General features: G+C 38.8%; 1 non-coding gene across 1 annotated transcript; it reads right to left on the reverse strand.

The window, feature by feature from the left end:
* Window positions 1-15,984: 15,984 nt before the first annotated feature.
* On the reverse strand, window positions 15,985-16,057 carry Trnar-ucg (transfer RNA arginine (anticodon UCG)). Its single transcript has one exon. It is a non-coding gene; the product is annotated as a tRNA-Arg (tRNA).
* Between the last annotated feature and the right edge of the window lie 2,181 nt (window positions 16,058-18,238).

The raw sequence follows: 18,238 nt of genomic DNA on the forward strand, positions 1-18,238 counted from the left end.
CCCAGCCCTTTCGATTGATATCCATATTGATGAGATTTTGAGAAAATATTTAATCCGCCATTTTGTAGCAGCGTAGCCATTTTGGATATATATTTTTCTTCAATAACTGTGTTCTACTAGTCAATCCCTTTCGTTTGATACCCATATTGATTGTTCAATATGAAATTATTGTGCAAATTATTCAAAATTTCCGATTTCCGAAATAAAATACTCCGGATAATCGAATCTCGGTTAATCGTGTCTCCGGATAATACGACCTGTATTAGAAATAAGCAGTTGTCGGAGCAAGTGAGAGAAAATTCAGAAATCAATGTATGTGGAAAATGTGGGAAAATTAATCACTTCAACCAATTCAAATATTTATTACAGCTTCTAGATATGACAGCCTATGACCATACTGCCTTAAAAAGGTGCTAATCCCCAGTCTTAACACATTTGAGTATTTGCTCTTATTTTTTTTTACTCGTAAATCAACGTAAAAATACACAAGCGCTCTCCACCAGGCGGCAGAAGCCCGACCAGTGCTGGTGGATCACACCATTGAGGAAAAAGCAGATCCTTCGGCTGAAGGAGGCCTGGATGATGATAGCTCAGGATTTTGGAATGTGGCTTGTTGGGGAATTGAACACACTTCGGAATAACTACTAAACACTGGATTTATTAACGATGCTTCACTTGCAATGGTTGGATATGGAATAATGAATATTGCTTTGGTAGGGATCGGTTCTTATGCACTTATTGGTTCGTATGCGTTCGGGTGCTGTATTTCGGGTTTCGCTGCTGGTTGTGGTTGTGTAATGAACCGCACACTGCATTCCAGAAGCAAGGGAGTGGTTTGTATGGGAAAAGGATAGGGATGGACATGAAATTTTGAATTAGGAAACACTTGCTCCTCTTTCGCGCTGTCGGTCGCGAACAGTGCAGTGTGTGGATTTTGGGCAATTCATGGATACTCACAGGAGATTTCTACAAGGCGATGAACTCTGCAGTCTACTATATTCCATCACGTGGACATGCTAGCTGCAACAGGTGATAACAGCAGAATCCTTCTTACTAGAATTATTGTAATCGACGGTCACGAGGAGATTGAGCAGTTCGAGAGTTTGTGTTTGGCTGTAGTGACCGATATCTTATAAAGTATGTTCTCGATGGGTGATATTTCGCACTGAAATTTCTTTTGTTATTTTTTTTTGTTTGGTCCAACGATTTTTACTTTACATGGTGTTGTGAAAAGAAGGCAACAAAGAGAAAATGTTGTTCATTTCACATATTTTTTTCGATAACGGCAAATGTGGCGAAAGAAAACATGAAAAAATAAAAATATATATATAAATACAGCCATTCCATGTCAAACCAAAAATCATAACAAAAAAACGAAAAAAAACGCCTTTCTTTCGACATATGTTATGTGAAAAATCCTAAGCTTTTCAGAAAAATTTTAAAAAATATAGCGCCCTTAGTCTCGAGGCTATGAAAACAATAAAAAACGAATACAATCAATAATAACGAGAATTTGAATTTTCTGCAGGTAGAGTATTTTTTCAAAAAAAAAAGACCAGGAGATTGGCTTTAATTTGATATGTCGATCATCTGAATCGGTCTAGTAGTTCAGAAGCTATGTTATTTTTGAAAATTATTTTTATTTTTGAAAAAAGCCATTTTTTCAAAAAAAAAAGAGGAAAAAGTTTATTTTTCGGACAACCCTAAAATGGAAATGACCACCCTAATGAAAAAATTAAAAAAATACAAATAGAATATTAATTTTATATGGAAAAGCGTATTTTAATTTTGAAAACGTTAATTCCGACTGAAAATCAGCCATTCTTTGACGCTCCCCTAACCTAGTAAACGAAGCTCAAAGCCGTCAACGCGGATCGCTGTTTTGACAAAAACAAATACTTTTAACGTTTGAGATGTTAGCACCAAAAACATGGCGGGTGCCTTACTGTTGGAACCAGCGTAAGGCTGAAAATCTCTGAAAAAAAAGCAAAAAAAAAACAATTGTCAAAAAAGTCGCTAACCTAATGGAATTCGACGAGTGCATTTCATAAGCACTGTATGACTCACTTGTATAAGGTTGAATTAGGCGATGCAAATGAACGCAAAAAACCACCATGAGACAAATCTTTATCTGCGAAATACTCACAACAAAATCGACCCATTTTTGAAACGAATATCAACTGATGACAACATCAAGCGAAAATGGACGAGACTGCTCAGGATTATCTTGTGAAAATGGACAAATTTTGACCACATTCAGCAGGAATAAAAGCTGTATATCAGTGATAACGTAGCAAATGTTGTCGTTTAAGGTGTCAATCGCCTGCCACTTATTAGCGTGAATCTGAGACTTCAGATCTAAATCGCAAGATCTTGGAGACGAAGTCACGGGACCATCTTTTAATGAATCAATTAACACGTGACTTTTCTGAGTTTCTTGCGGAGCCCAACTTGCCGTTGAATTATTAAATAAAGATCAAACTTAGTTTGTAAACAACTTTTATATGATCTAGCAATATTTTATTTAATTTGAAGATGAATTGACAACAATAACACATGCCAAAGTCATATTATATGGGTTTCTCAAAAAGCTGCAGTACAAACCATCCGCACTATAAATTAGTAAAGAGTATAGTACAAACATTAAAATGATATGGTCATAATTTTATTATTTTTCTACATATCATATAGTTACACTAAGGTGCTTTTTCTATCAAATTCTTTTCAAAAATCCTATTCAATTCGAACGAGGAAAGTGTCACCCATATCTAGGTGAGTATAACAGCTACAATGCAACCCTGAAACAATGCACTAATTGAATATTCAAGTGTTCTCCAGAATCTCTAAGCAAAAATACATCTCCAACGCTCCCAAAAACAGCATTTGCCAAAGCCATGATCCAAAATTTATTCTATGCAAAACAGTAACAAAAAAATCGAACTGAATCGGTTGAGTGGTGTCGGCGGCGGAAAAGCTATCGATGCGGAATAAATTTTCACCTTCAGTTTGTCACAAAAAAAACACTTTCATCACATTTCACCAAAAAGTTAATCATCATTCATCAGTCAACCAACTAGCAGACGGCTATCTAAGTGACCTTTCTTAAGGCCAAAAGATTAATCAAGTTATCCAAAATGACTTCTTTCGAGGCTAGAAGCGAATGAACTGACAAAGTTAAAAGTCTTAATCAGCACCAATAAGTCCGAACACACTCTTAAATTCACACAAGCGCTCTTCCGGAAAAATATTATAAACATCAATTCGCTTTTATCACTTGGGATATTATTATACCACTTAGAATGTTTAGAAATAACTGTGACCTTGAAAAGGACCGATGGGTTTGCGTGGGTTTGTAGAAGTATACTGCATCCACAGGTGATATTATATTTGTTTCACCACCATCATTATCTATCTTTGACATTTCAAATCGACAATTCTTAGGTGTCATGCCCAAGTTACGTAACGCGAGAAGGAGATTCGAGATTCAACCATACACAAACACTCTCCACCTAATGGCATGGAAACCGGTACTGTGCATCCTATTTTATATTACTCTTCTGCATGTCAGTGCAAACTTCGCGCTATGCTTACTACGGACATATTCTGATAATATTCATGCATGTTTTGATAATACAGTCTGTGGAGAAAAACAAAAGCAAAAAAGAATCTGAGGTTGACCAGGGCGAGCACAATATTTCTAATGCTTTCGCTGCCAGTTGCCGACATGCATCAATCGATGACCAATCATCACTGAGTAAATTTTTAAGTGGGTATCCATATTCATAGATACCCATACAAAATTTAGATTTTTTGGCGACCCAAAGGGTCGATTTTCGATAAAAAAAAAATTTCCGAGATAACCCCAGATTTCGACGTTTCATGCATTTTTAAGTCATTTGGCATCGAAAACAGTTTTTTTTGATTTTCCAAATGTCATGTTGGGAGATTTTCGAGGGTTAAAAAATTAAAACTTTGAGCGTTTTGAGGCACCCCTGAATCATGTCCGATTGAGCTGAAATTTTACACAGGTAATTTTTTTTTAAATGTACATGGTCGGTTCATTAAATGGTCGGTGTTCAATCAAACCGGACCCAGTCACATAATTATGATTTAGAGTAAACCGAACTCAAAGTGAAGCTATGTAGTTTAAGTAGCTTACAATTATTCTCCTCGATTGTTTTTCTACAGCTCCTAACTGCTCTTCAGCAATGTCGTATAATAACATAATGACAAAAAAGAACCTGCTTAAGGGCAATCAAGAGCGTTTTATGATTGTCTATGTGTACTTGGTTCACTCTGACTGAACAAAAACATTTTATTCAGAGACTTGGTCCACTATAAATAAACTATGATATGATAGAATCATATAATTTATTCAGTAGAATAAAAAAAAGGAGAAGAAATAAAAAAACCGGTTTTTATGGCTTGAAACAGTGTTTTACATAGGTACCAAAAAAAATCGATTAGTTTGCATTTTCAAGTACAATCCTTGATTTTCGAAAAAAATATGTTTCATCAACAAACGGGTTAGCAAGATTTTGAAAAAGAGTACCTGCAGTCAATGAAAAACCACATTTGGATCTGAAATCGACCATGAAAAGTTTGGTAATAATAATTTTTCACTCTCTGGCACTTGGTCCACTCTGTCTGAACAAGATATAATGAAATATTCGATCAAATTTTCTATAACTATTAATTGTCTGAAAAGCATCTACATTGTGTTTGATTACGAGTTACTTTTCCATGTTAACTAAAGGTTAATGAGGTGAATCTTCTGATGCGGAGAAATCCAATATCAGCTCTCTAATCGCTATAGTCGCATGCACTTGTTCCAGTCTGACTGCATACTATTATCAGTTTTAGCTGATAAGTCTGTTTTCAACATGAGTGTGATCTGATAAATGTAGAATGTAGATCAAGAAATTCTTGACTGTTTACTACAATTAACTCATTTTTTCTTATTTTGTTACTTAGTCCGGTCTGACTGGACACCGACCAAATTCGATAATTAATTAAATTTAATTTCCACTCAAGTTCCAGAAGGTTGAGTTTCGGCCAAAAAAATTTTTTCTTCGAGATGACATCAAATCTCGACGTTTTATGTATGTTCAAGTCATTTGGCATCCACAATTTTTGTTCGATTTTCCAAATTTCATGTAACCATGTGTATTTGCTCTGTGTGTTTTTTGTGCTTTCCTGTCCGTGCCGTCAATAACGGACAATATGTTTAGTAGCGAGGCACAATTTCAAATACCACTCGGAATTAGTCGCGCGCGAGTCGCTCATTCGAAATGCAAATGTAGAACTTTTTCTACGGACATAGAGAAGAAATGAAGTATTACAATTTAGACTCCGCCCGTTTTTTCCTATGTCTTCCTAGCCGAAAGGTTGCGCGACCGCTTACTAAGCGAGCGATCGAGGACTCAATCCCAGAGCTGTCCATTGAAGACAACCTTCCGAACGGTGGTTTTTTTCAGAATAGAAGCTGATGAACATGAAAGCTTAAGGTGAAGGTGGAAGCTAGCCACAAATGGCTGCCATAATGGCGCTCATTTCTTTCATCTCCCTCCATCACCCCTCGCCCGAAAATCAATTATTTTGCGAAACAGTGTGAAGAAAATGATCGTTTTCGCACACTTCCCATCAAGTAATATCAACCAAACTCTAATCGATTACTCACAAGATATTAAATTTTCATCTGCTGTCGCATTGTATAGTGAAAAACGTCGGAAAACTCGAGCGAGTACTCTGAAAGTTAAATTTTCATTTTTCAATCTTTGGCAATGGTTTTGTTTATATTGGTGAAAGCATCGTTATTTTTTCGACACTGATGCCAGACAACATCATCGAAACAGCTATAAAATGCTAAATGAAAAACTCAATAAAATGCTATTCCTGAGTCATAACGTTTCATGTCTTGAAACTCAATAGAATAAAATTTTGTTGATATCAATACAATTATTATTTTTACGTTTAATGGGTCTATTATGTAAGTTTTAGCAACTTTAACATTGGGTAAGAAAATTGTATTGCAGAGCTCGGAACACTGCGACGGCTGCCTATGCATTCAAAAACAGTAAACGGAAAAGTATTACATTCATTCAAAATGCCTCGGCCAACGAAGAGAAGGGTTAAGGCTCTCCAATGTGGATATGTGAAAACAATACGATCAACGAAGGAAAATATTAAGGAATTATTAACATCGAGTTACTATGCGGAAGAACTTGTTAATACCAAAAGAGCCCCAATTCGCATGTGTTATAAATTTGCTCCTGTTACGCTCGCGTATAATCAGAATTTTACTTCATATGCAAATGCACCTTCTATATATATTTATATCTGAAATTTTTCATCGGAACATATCGTCCATGCATTTTACTTTAGTATTGAATTAATATTTTTTTTCAAATGTATTCAAAGACTCGTGTCAATGAAGCGCCACACAGTCTGATAAGTGAATCGATCTATTTACGTGTGCTTTGCTCTTCTCTCACAAACACTTTTACCCCGTTTTCACAGGTAGGTTTACCTATACTACTACAATGGCTAGCTTCCACCTTCACCTTAAAATTGTTGTGATAGAACATTCCAATCAATCAACTTCTATTCCAGTCAACCGCAGTCACATTTTTGACGCAGGATTACGTCTTCCGTTTCTGTACAGTTTCAAAAACCACAGCGTTACGTTGAAGGCGCAAGGTTTTGAGCGTGAATACCTTTTTCCGGTTGAACGAAGTGATAACATGATCACCTTATTCGAAAGATAAACTGTCTACGAGGTACGTTCTGTCAAATATATACCGGCAATTTGTGTTTCTAAAGAAAATGCTTTATTTTATATCAAAATTTATATTATTGCCTTCAAAATAGACCATTTTGAAGCAATACAGTTTTTTCAACGAATAATCCGGTGTTTCTAACATATTTGTACACCAGAAGAGTTAAGCATTTCAGTTTAGCAATTCACCTAGATTTTTATAAACGCTAAACTATTGTCCAATGAAATGTGAAAAGTTCCCCTACTTTGAATCAATCAAACTCGACTACGGGTTTATTAGTGTGGGAATATAATAAAAAAATAGTCTCGATGCTGGGTATTCTTCTTCTTGAATTATGAAATAGCTTTTTTATATAACACATCGCCTGAAACACATTGTTCAGTATTTTTTTTCTTATTTATCTTATGATCACATAGAAATAAATAGATCTGGTTTTTCTTTCATAATCTTACACGTTATGACACCAACATTAAATTTAAATACGACTGCAAAGTCCAAACAGGTCTGTTAATTTTTATATAGTCTTCATTTTAAATTAATGTTGGTTTCTATGGGATCTAAAATTTTAAAATTCACCGAAAAATATATAGACAAGCCATTGAATTTCTGAGAGTAGGTTCTACGAATGATGAGAGTACATCCTTAGTTTGTAAAAACCCCAAGATACAAAAAATATGTAAGAAACTTGCTGACAAAACATACAAAAGACAAAGATGCGCGAATGAGGTTGTATTTCGGTGTGTAGGTGCTTTGTTTGGTTAAGTATTAGGAATTTAAAAAAGTCTAAAATCCAATAGTAAAAATAATGTACTATTTAGGATTAGAATGTTGAATGAATGAATTAAAATGTCTTAAAATGTCATGGATTATTTCCTATTATTATATCAAAACCATGTTGAAATTATGTGACGACATTCGCTACTCATGGTTGAGGCTAAGGACGGCCATACTAAATATCGATGTTGATAATAAATTTGAGAAAAAATAAACACCTAAAACGTACACAATACATTGTTTATAATGACTTATTTTATCCACAAAAAAAGTACAATGCCGACTTTGTGTATATGTCTTATATGAATAATTTGAGACTCTGAAGTCTTTGTGCAAAGCAAGTTGCGAACTTGCGTTCTTGTTTTGACTAATACAGCGCGGACTCGATTATAAACAGTCTCCGATTTCTTTTCAATGTATATAATCGAATCCTGTATATAATCGAGTCAAACCAAAATTTCTTTTATTCGTTTTTTATGCATATATTTTTCGTTTATTGAAAATGAAAGAAGAATTTAATTTTTTTATTCATCTCCTTAAAGTCAGAAAACACCTTTCTCACATGAAAAATAATTTTTTTCCAGAATCTCTCAGAAGGTGATAGATGATCATATTTGATGACAAAAATCCATATTTTTTTTTTTTTTCAAAAATATATATTAGGCTCATATGGCGTTTGCCTCACGGTGCCGGGAGTCCAATACTTTGACAATATTTCTTATTATCTATGTTAGTAATATGTAACCGATTAGTATTACAAGTGTTTTCGTAATTGGGATGTTGCTGTCTCCAATGCTCTGTACGTGTGCCCGACACGGGATACTTCCTATTGGGATGCAGCTGACCATTAATCAGCAACGCCCCCTAGTATGTACCCCATATCTAGCGTGGTGCGTCTTTCTCGACTCGAGGAATCCAGGATAGAATGGTCACTAGCCGGCGCAATCATCAGTTCGTGTAGAGTTGTCATGAGCGGTACAACCTTTGGCTCTTGTTGAATGATCAGTGGACTGCACAACCTTTGGCCCGTGTATCTGTAAAGAGTGTGTGTATGTATTGCCGCGACTAAGTAAAAGTTTATCGTTTGGATAGGAGGGATATGAAACGGGGACACAACGAAGGAAACATCATTAAACGTTGACATCGGCGTTTCTGAGGAACAGGTATAGATGAAGCAGAGGATCAGGATCACGGCTACCTAAGATATCCCGGACGGGGATATCCGATTGTCTGCCTTGTGCTCTCAGTGCTCTAGAGAGCTGAGAGCGAGCAGCATGGAACCGGATACACGACCAGACAATATGCTCGATGTCGTGGTAGCCATCGCCACAATCACAAAGATTGTTTGCTGCGAGCCCAATGCGATAGAGATGCGCGTTTAGGTTGTAGTGATTGGACATGAGCCGAGATATCACGCGAATGAAATCACGACCTACATTCAATCCCTTGAACCATGCACTCGTCGAGACCTTAGTGATAATCGTATGTAACCAACGACCGAACTCATCTTCACTCCACATGCGCTGCCAACTTACGAGCGTGTGCTGACGAGGAATGTGAAAAAATTCGTTATAAGCAATTTGCCTTTCAAAAAGTGTGCCTTCTGAAGCACCCACCTTAGCTAGCGAGTCCGCCTTCTCATTCCCCGGAATCGAGCAATGAGAGGGAACCCATGCTAAGGTAATCTTGCATAATTTTTCGACCAAAACACTCAATAGTTGTCTTATTCTTGTTAGGAAATAAAATGAGCGTTTATCAACTTTCGTTGAGCGGATTGCCTCTATTGAGCTGAGACTGTCTGAAAAAATAAAATAATGGTCGATGGGCAGTGTTTCAATGATCCCTAGAGCATAGTATATCGCACCCATTTCAGCGACATACACGGATCAAGGATCTTTGAGTTTGAAAGAGCCACTGGAATTTTCATTGAAGATGCCGAAGCCAGTGGACCCGTTTATGAATGAACCGTCAGTAAAGAACATTTTATCAGATCTAACTTTACCCCCATATTCTGCCGAAAATATCGGCGGAATATAATCTGAGCGTAGATGATCTGGGATTCCATGGATTTTTTGTCGCATGGACAGATAAAAAATGACAGAGGAACTGCAAAAGTATGGGAAGCAAACTTGGTTGGAGATGCCTGGTGAAGGGTGCACGTCGTGGGTAAGGTACTCATGGTATAAAGACATAAAACTTGACTGAGGAGTCAGCTGGAGTAGATTTTCGAAGTTATCAATCACCAATGGATTCATGATCTTGCAACGGATGAGAAATCTGTAGGATAATTTTGTGAACCGAAGAGTAAGCGGGGGTACTCCTGCCAAAACTTCGAGACTCATCGTATGTGTCGAATGCAAACACCCCATGGCTATACGCAAGCAACGATATTGTATTCTCTCCAGCTTGAGAATATGAATCCTGGCAGCTGATCGGAAGCAAAAACTGCCATATTCTAACACTGACAATATCGTTGTTTTGTACAACTGAATGAGGTCTCCTGGATGGGCACCCAACCATGTTCCGGTTATTGTTTGGAGAAAATTGATTCTTTGCTGGCATTTCTGTTTCAAATACGCAATGTGTATTCCCCAGGTACATTTAGAGTCAAAATATACTCCAAGGTATTTGAAAAACATCGAGTGCTTGATCGTTTTGCCGGATAGGTGAAGCTGGAATTGGGCGGGTTCGTGCTTCCTAGAAAAAACGACCATTTCGGTTTTCTCCGTAGAGAATTCGATACCCAGCTTGAGAGCCCACGTGAACAGGTTGTTCAGGGTATCTTGCAAGGATTTTTGCAGAACGGCGGGATTAGTATTCGTGATGGAAATAACTCCATCGTCTGCAAGTTGTCTCAACGTGCAATCTCTAGTTAGACAATCATCTATATCATTGACGTAATGGAAACTTCTAAACTGAATCAAATGCCCCTTTGATATCGAGGAAAACGGAAGCCATTTGTTCTTTACGAGCAAATGCGATTTGGATTTCAGAAGATAGCAGCGCGAGACAATCGTTCGTCCCTTTACCTCGGCGGAAGCCAAACTGCGTATTTGACAGCAAATTGTTCGCTTCAACCCACTTGTCCAAACGAAGTAGAATCATTTTCTCTAACAATTTACGAATACAGGATAACATTGCAATCGGCCTATACGAATTGTGATCGCAAGCCGGTTTGTTGGGTTTTCGTATGGCTATCACTCTCACTTGTCTCCAGCCATGCGGGACAATATTCAGCTCCAGAAACTTGTTGAACAAGTTCAGCAAACGCTGTTTCGCCAAGTCTGGAAGATTCTTCAACAAGTTGAATTTAATCTTGTCCGACCCCGGAGCTGAATTGTTACATGAGAGGAGGGCAATTGAGAATTCTACCATCGAAAAATTCTCATTGTCGCATTGGAGCGGAATGTCGCGTACGACGCTTTGTGCAGGAACGGAATCGGGACAAACCTTTCTTGCAAATTTGAAAATCCAACGGTCAGAGTATTCCTCACTTTCATTTGTATGGTTCCAGCCACGCATTCTCCTAGCCGTATTCCAAAGAGTGCTCATAGCGGTCTCCCTTGACAAACCATTGACGAACTTCCGCCAATATCCACGCTTTTTTGCTTTAATCAGACCTTTTAGTTTGGCTTCTAGAGCTTGGTACTTTCGAAACCATTCCACTAGTCCAGTTTTCCGAAATTTTTTGAAAGCGGATGATTTTTCAAGGTAGACCTTTGAACACTCCTTGTCCCACCAAAGTGATGGAGGACGACGTCGGAAAGTAGTGGCAGGTACACGTTTCCTTTGAGCTTGAAGTGCGCTTTCGTAAATCAAACTCGATATAAAATTATACTCTTCGAGTGGAGGAAGTTCATGCATTGAAGCAAGTGCTTCAGATATTATTTCTGCAAATTTTCTCCAGTCAATATTTTTCGTGAGGTCATACGCAATATCGACTGACTCACAAGAACCTGATTCATTGGAGATCGATAAAATTATTGGCAGGTGATCACTACCGTGGGGATCTTGGATTACCTTCCACGTGCAATCCAGGGATAACGAAGAAGAGCAAAGAGATATGTCTAGCATGCTTGCCCGTGCAGGAGGTTTGGCTATTCTACGTTCAGCTGTTACGGTGGGTGGCATGTCGAATCCCTTCATCTCTCCTTTCGTTGGTACCCGATTACAATCCTCAGCCTGCTTTCGCTGGAAAGAGTGTTCTTTTTCTCTGTAATCGATGTGGGTGATATGACGTTCAATTCGGATGAGTCGTTTTCGACGTTTTGGCTGTTCGCAACCAAGGAGTGAACAACTATGCTTCCGTTCTTGACATCACTGTAGTGAACTTTTAACACTTCCAGCTCTGCTGCAATGGCCACGCCATTGTTATTCACACAATTTGTCTCCGTTGTTAGTTCGTTTTATGTCTCCGGAACGGGATCAAAGACATGATCACCGGGGTTGGTTTCAATATGCTGGTCATTGGGAATCATGATTTGTACAACAATCTTTCCATTGTCCTCTATGCTGTAGTACACATTTGGATACAAAATAAAAAACTCCGACGAATCAAACTGTTGATCAACTCTTAAAGTGTTAATATAACCTGTCTCGCAGAGAAACAATGTTTAGTGTAAAACGAATTTTGGCTGAAACATACAAAATAAATTATTCAAATTACTTTCCGATGATCCATTGATGCTTTGTTCAAACAGTTCTGTGGAACTTTCGGAATTAACACAATAATTGATTCCACGTGTACTAATGTTCAGATCGTTGTTTTCGGCAAAATGATTATCCACGACGTCGTTTGAAATATCTGCATTCCGGAAGTCAGTGTCAACGCTGACTCTTGCATCTATCTCCGGATCGTTGTTTACGGGTGGATGATTATCAACGACGTCGTTTGAAGGATCTGCATTCAGGAAGTCAGAAGCTGCAAAATCTTTGTCCGTGAAAATGTGCCGATTGATAGGGCTTATTCCGGTCGCTTTGAAGTCGTTTTTCGCTGCTAAGATTGACGCACTTGCGGAGTATGCGCTATTTATCAAAGCGGAAACGTTGAATATTGTGACAGCTTTTCCTGGATTTTTTTTCGATTTAAGTAGCCCCATGAAAGACACGTACTGAGGCTGCAGCTTATGTGACGTGTGAGGCGGTATTGAAAAGATCCGGACATGGTTCTTCCTTGCTTTTCCAAACATTTCCAAATTTCTGGTGTGGCTTGAATGCCCATAGAGAATCAGGAGCACTGGAGATTTTACTGATGGTTTTGTGTTCGCCACAAATTATCAAACCAAATGGAAAATATTTTTGTTGTGCTCCAACCGCTCTCGTTACACGCAAAAATCGATCCTTCAGGAGCTCCAATCTTCAGAGCCTCATTCATACGTTTCCGATGGAAAATCATCATTGGAGGGATCTATTCTCCGTCTGCGGACATGGCCATTATGGCTGCTGTGTTTTATTTTATTTTTTATTTTATTTTATTTTATCTATATATACATTCATCGGACTTAACATGGTCTACATGAAAGAAAAACTACAAATATACATGTGGGCAACAAACACTACGTTGAAACATAAACAATTTAGAGATTCATCATTTTTAAGCCGCTTTAATTATCTAGTTGAGCTAAGCAGCTGGAGCACTTTCAGTTTGAAGACAGATGAGGACTCATTGAAATCAAATAAATGGTAAAACTCATTAAATGCTGAACACATGGATTGAAACGGAGAATTTTTTGTGTAATCCGAACGGTTCCGCGGCATACGCAGAAATCCGCTGCGCTGGCGAAGATTACGGGGTAACACGTTTGCTTGCAACGATTCCAGTAATATTGGGCTGTCCACTTCAGATGTAAGAATTTTAGCTGCCAAAACAGCTTTTGCAAGTTTTCTCCTTTTCTCGAGAGTAGTCAGTCCAAGTAACTGACAGCGAGCTTCGTAAGGCGGTAGATTCTGCGGATTATTCCAAGGTAACTCTCTAAGGGCGTACCGAATGAATTTACGTTGAATGGCTTCTATTCGATTCGTCCAGTTGCTGTGGTACGGTGACCACACGATTGAAGCATTTTCCAAATGAGAATTAACGTGCGCGCAATATAAAGAGCGAAGGCAATGCGGATTATCAAACTCTCTCGCAATCTTAAACATAAATCCAAGTTGTCTATTCGCTTTGTCGATTACGGCAGACTGGTGGTTTCGAAATGTCAATCTGGAATCAATCAGGACGCCTAAATCCTTGACGCACTCCACACGCTCAAGCTTTTGATCATTGATACGATAGTCAAAATAGAAGACATCACGGCTTAGTTTTCGATGGAATGAAATAACGATACATTTCTCAATGCTAATAGTCATTCTGTTCTTTTTACACCAGTCGTAGAATTTGTTCAGCAGTGATTGTAGAACGTAGTGATCGTCCAAACTTTCCACAACGATGTATATTTTCAGGTCATCGGTATATACCAGTTTGCACCTTCCATCAAGCGGTACAGTGACATCGTTAAAAAATAGTACAAATAGCAAGGGACCGAGATTGCTGCCCTGGGGAACTCCAGTTTCATTCACGAAAACATTCGACAACGAAGAACCTACTTTGACTTGCAGTATTCTATCCTTGAGGTACGATTCCAACCAGCGGCAGAGGCTACTAGAAAATCCGAGTTTAGCAAATTTCTTTCCTCTTTCTGCAGAAACTGTTCCCACAACCTTACGTGTGCCTCTCTTTGCCAAAACTTTAGAAGTCTTCGTTGGAACCTATGAGAACGAAATACTCTCGAACATGACCTTTCACACATATAATAATCAACTATAAACTCTCGGTACTGAAACCAGTTTCATCCGCGTTCCATATCTGGTTCTGAGAGAACTGACAACTGTTATGAATCTCTTGAAGGAGCTCGAAAAAGCGGTCAACATTAGATCGATTAAATCCCTTTAATCGAGCAAGAGACGTGCGCTCTGGACACCTCAGTGAAATTTCCGGATGTCTTTTTAGGAACCCCGCAAACCAATCTCGTCCCGCGAGCTCTTTCTTGGGACAGAACGGATGACTCACTTGATTCTTCTCCGCTAATTGAAATGCAAGGCTCCGCAGTTCCTCTCTTGTCACTCCTAGACCATACAGATTCATTAGCAGGACGTGTTTCATTAATTCCTCTTCCTGGACAGTATTGAAAATGGGAGAAAAACTTCCCAGCGGTGAAACCGTTGGAATTGATCCATCTTCGCTGGAGCTGGAGCTCGATATTTTGTAAATAATTGCAGCTTGCTTCTTCGACAGCCCCATTCGGACCGCTTTCAATGCCGACGCAAGTGCAGCTTCCGTAAAAGACCGACGGTTGGTTTTTCTTGTGTAGTTTCGGGGCATCTTACCCAGTTCTGCCGGAACAAATTGGAATCAAAACAACACTCTGCTTACAAAAGTTTTGACGTTTGTCTACGAGCGCATGGATAAATGTAGTGCTACGCGCAGTGCTGCTAGATTGACGAACGTTTTTATCAGTAGCAATTTTAATTAGTATTAAGTTATTGATAAGGAAATTATTCACCATTTTAAAATAAACGATTTTATCCGCTTGAATAATGAAATTATTTTCGCATAGTTTTACTTAAGTTTCTCTTCGGTTAACCTTATCCCATCGCTTGTATTTGACTACTGGAGTATGGGATGAAGAGAGAGAAGTAGTTCAGAGGAGCGAGAAGTGTACATTTGTTTTTATTGTTTTTATTGTGTTGTTGTCGTCTGTGCATAAAATCTAACAAAACATAAAAATGCCATAAGCCATACGTTAAGAAATATTTGAATGATATTTGGTGGCACTGCAAGCATTTTGTTTAGTAAATTCGAACTTCTTGTTGCATGTTGACCCGCCTAGACTTGTTTGATAAAAAACGTTTGAATCAAACAAATAATAATTCAATCGAGTAATTTTATGTTGAAATGTGAATATCAAGATCTTTGTTAATAAGAAGAGCAGTTCACAGGTATGTAATATTGTTTATTAATGGTGTAATGTGTTACGAAAAGAGTTGTGGAAATTATAAGAAATAGGCATGAAAAGGATTTATGTAATGGAGAAAGCTTGAAGGATCCACGTTAGTTTATAATGTAAAATTGAAGCGATTGACTCATTAATTACTGTTAAAAAGTGTGAATCTTGTGAAATATTACAGTGGCGCGTATTGTCCGGTCTGGGCATTTTACACCCAGTTCCCCTAATCGTTGAATTAAGGAATTAATAATATACATATTGAGCAAAACCATGCATGTTTGAATGAATTAGAGGTGTGTATCTTATTTTGTCCTGTACTGTAAAACATTCAATATGGTACTTTTGGATTTTTTTTTAAACATAAACGAATAATTTAATTGCTACTTTTGAGTTGGCGGTGCAAATGTAGACAAAAACAAATTCGCTAACTGGTCAAAATATCTAAGCGACCGTGACAGGACTCGAACCTGCAATCTTCGGATCCGAAGTCCGACGCCTTCTCCATTAGGCCACACGGCCACATCTGTCTAAATACATCTTTTAATCGCTCTGTCTGGAATGTACACTTAAATTTCATTACTTCCTCGTATCGTTCCCTACTACATACACACATTCACAATTTGTCAAGATAAGCCACACTATACATTTCCCGCCATTCTGCCGATTGTGGCTTTCCAGAAAAGCTCGGAGAAGGTGCCATAAATCTTCGGTGGGGCAACATGGAAAAATAACATTTCTCCATATAGCTGGCGTGGCAGGGCAAACTACAATTTGATTTGTGAATGCGTAACTGCGAAAATCTACTGCTTCCGGTGGAACGATAGTGTGTATGTATTTTCTGGAGCGGGGGGAAGTAGAAACCCGAACAGTAATCTGGAGCACAAGATTTTCATTTTTACGCAGTTGGCTCGAGTCCACAAATGTTGACTGCGTTCTTTGAACAGACTGCCCAACCCGCCGGCCACGAGAAGGGCCAGGATAAAGGGAGCCTACCCCCTCAGAAGAGACAACATAGTTTAATCGCTGCACTTCCGTTGCGTTTGCACATTCTTGGGCACACATTGAGTTGGTATCCGTATTTACAGAAATTGAAATTAGGGACACGTTTGGGGCCAACAGAAAATCGTACGAAGGTCTCGAAGTAGTTTGCGGTGTGTTTTCAGAAGTTTCAGCTCATGTGTGCATGTATTGTGAGCGAAGATTCCCGGAATTGGTTTTCTAGAGTAAATTCTTACGTAGACATTGTGGCTCATCGTTAGCAGACATATTATTTCTGAAGTGTACGAAAGGGAATGATAGATAAAATTTGGGCTATCCATACATACATTATTGATGTTCAATGACGTTCCAAAGTGCCAGGATGAAATGGTTGTAAACATGGAACCCGAAACCGTTACTGTTTCCTTCCGGAGACAGAAGAACGTCAATAAATATACATGACGTACTGGCGGCTCATTCGCGGATGCACTCAGGCCATCTAATTTCTGCGGGTTTTTGGTCAGTACTGCAGTTGGAACGAACCGTCCACTATTCGTGGTTGATATGCTCTAGCCGCCCCGCCAAGGTAACGACAAATGAACTGATAAATCAGACACTTCTCTCTGTGTGTGAATGCAGTACTCCATGGTTGGCTTACTTTGCGGTCCATTAGTCCAACCCGATTCCCACCGAGTAGTGGCTACTGTTTGCAGTCCTATTTAAAAAGGTGTCCAGCGTGGATTATACCGAAACAGGATTATACGTTTTCAACACCGTTTGGTTGGGGAAAAACTCTACTCGAGGGTTGATTATGAGCACGCTAGTGGCTTCCCATTCCGTTACGAGATTAGAGAAACGGTCGTCACGCAGTTCGCTGCTGGACAGAAACCGCGAAAAGGTTTTCGTGAAATGGAAACTACTGTCTATTACTTGATTAACACAATGCACAGATGGATATTACTGCGGCAATGAAATGCAAAGCAGTGGCTTGCGTTGATCCAATTTTCGGCAAACCGACTGCATTCGTTCAGAATGAAATGGATCAACTTCAAACTTATTTGAAATTTATGACTTTCAGCATCCTGTGGAATCATCCATCCATTGGCTCTCTTGGAAAAGCGTTCCTCCTGTGTTGCAAAAACAGTTCGTTCATCAATGGTGGTATAAGTATAATAACGCTCAACTAATTCCGAAACAGTATTCCAACATGATTTTCGTTTCTCCCCTTCCCGAATCCGTCCACTTGCGGGCGCTATTTCCTGTCGCGGTGCTATGTCCCGTGTGCTAGTGATGCACGTGGACTCTCCTCCCGGTTGACCGCCACCACTGTGGCGTTTTCCGTTACACTGCAGGTTTTCAATTTACCAATGCGGATAAGCGCGTGCTTCCCATGGGGACATTGTTCCGAAGCAGAACCAAAACCAGAACCAGTTACTAGATGGGAATGCTAGGATAACCTCAGCGAGGCCAACCAGAGCTCGCTGACGTAGGCTGCTCCAATTTATATGATAAGGCTTAGCACCTTTGCTTTTGCAGTGACAAGCTGTCACTGCAACTAATAAAACATACTTACCAGGTTATGGTTTGAACGGTTTGAAACATTTTATTCAAAGTAATGATTAATGGAAGCTGCGTGTTCCGAGCAATTTATGAATACCTCGTTAAAAAACGCCAAATAATTCATCGAGTCATTTTCGCACATCTATATAAATAAAAATGATT

The sequence above is a fragment of the Toxorhynchites rutilus genome, chromosome 2, assembly GCF_029784135.1.
Source record: "Toxorhynchites rutilus septentrionalis strain SRP chromosome 2, ASM2978413v1, whole genome shotgun sequence".
Lineage (NCBI taxonomy): Eukaryota > Metazoa > Arthropoda > Insecta > Diptera > Culicidae > Toxorhynchites > Toxorhynchites rutilus.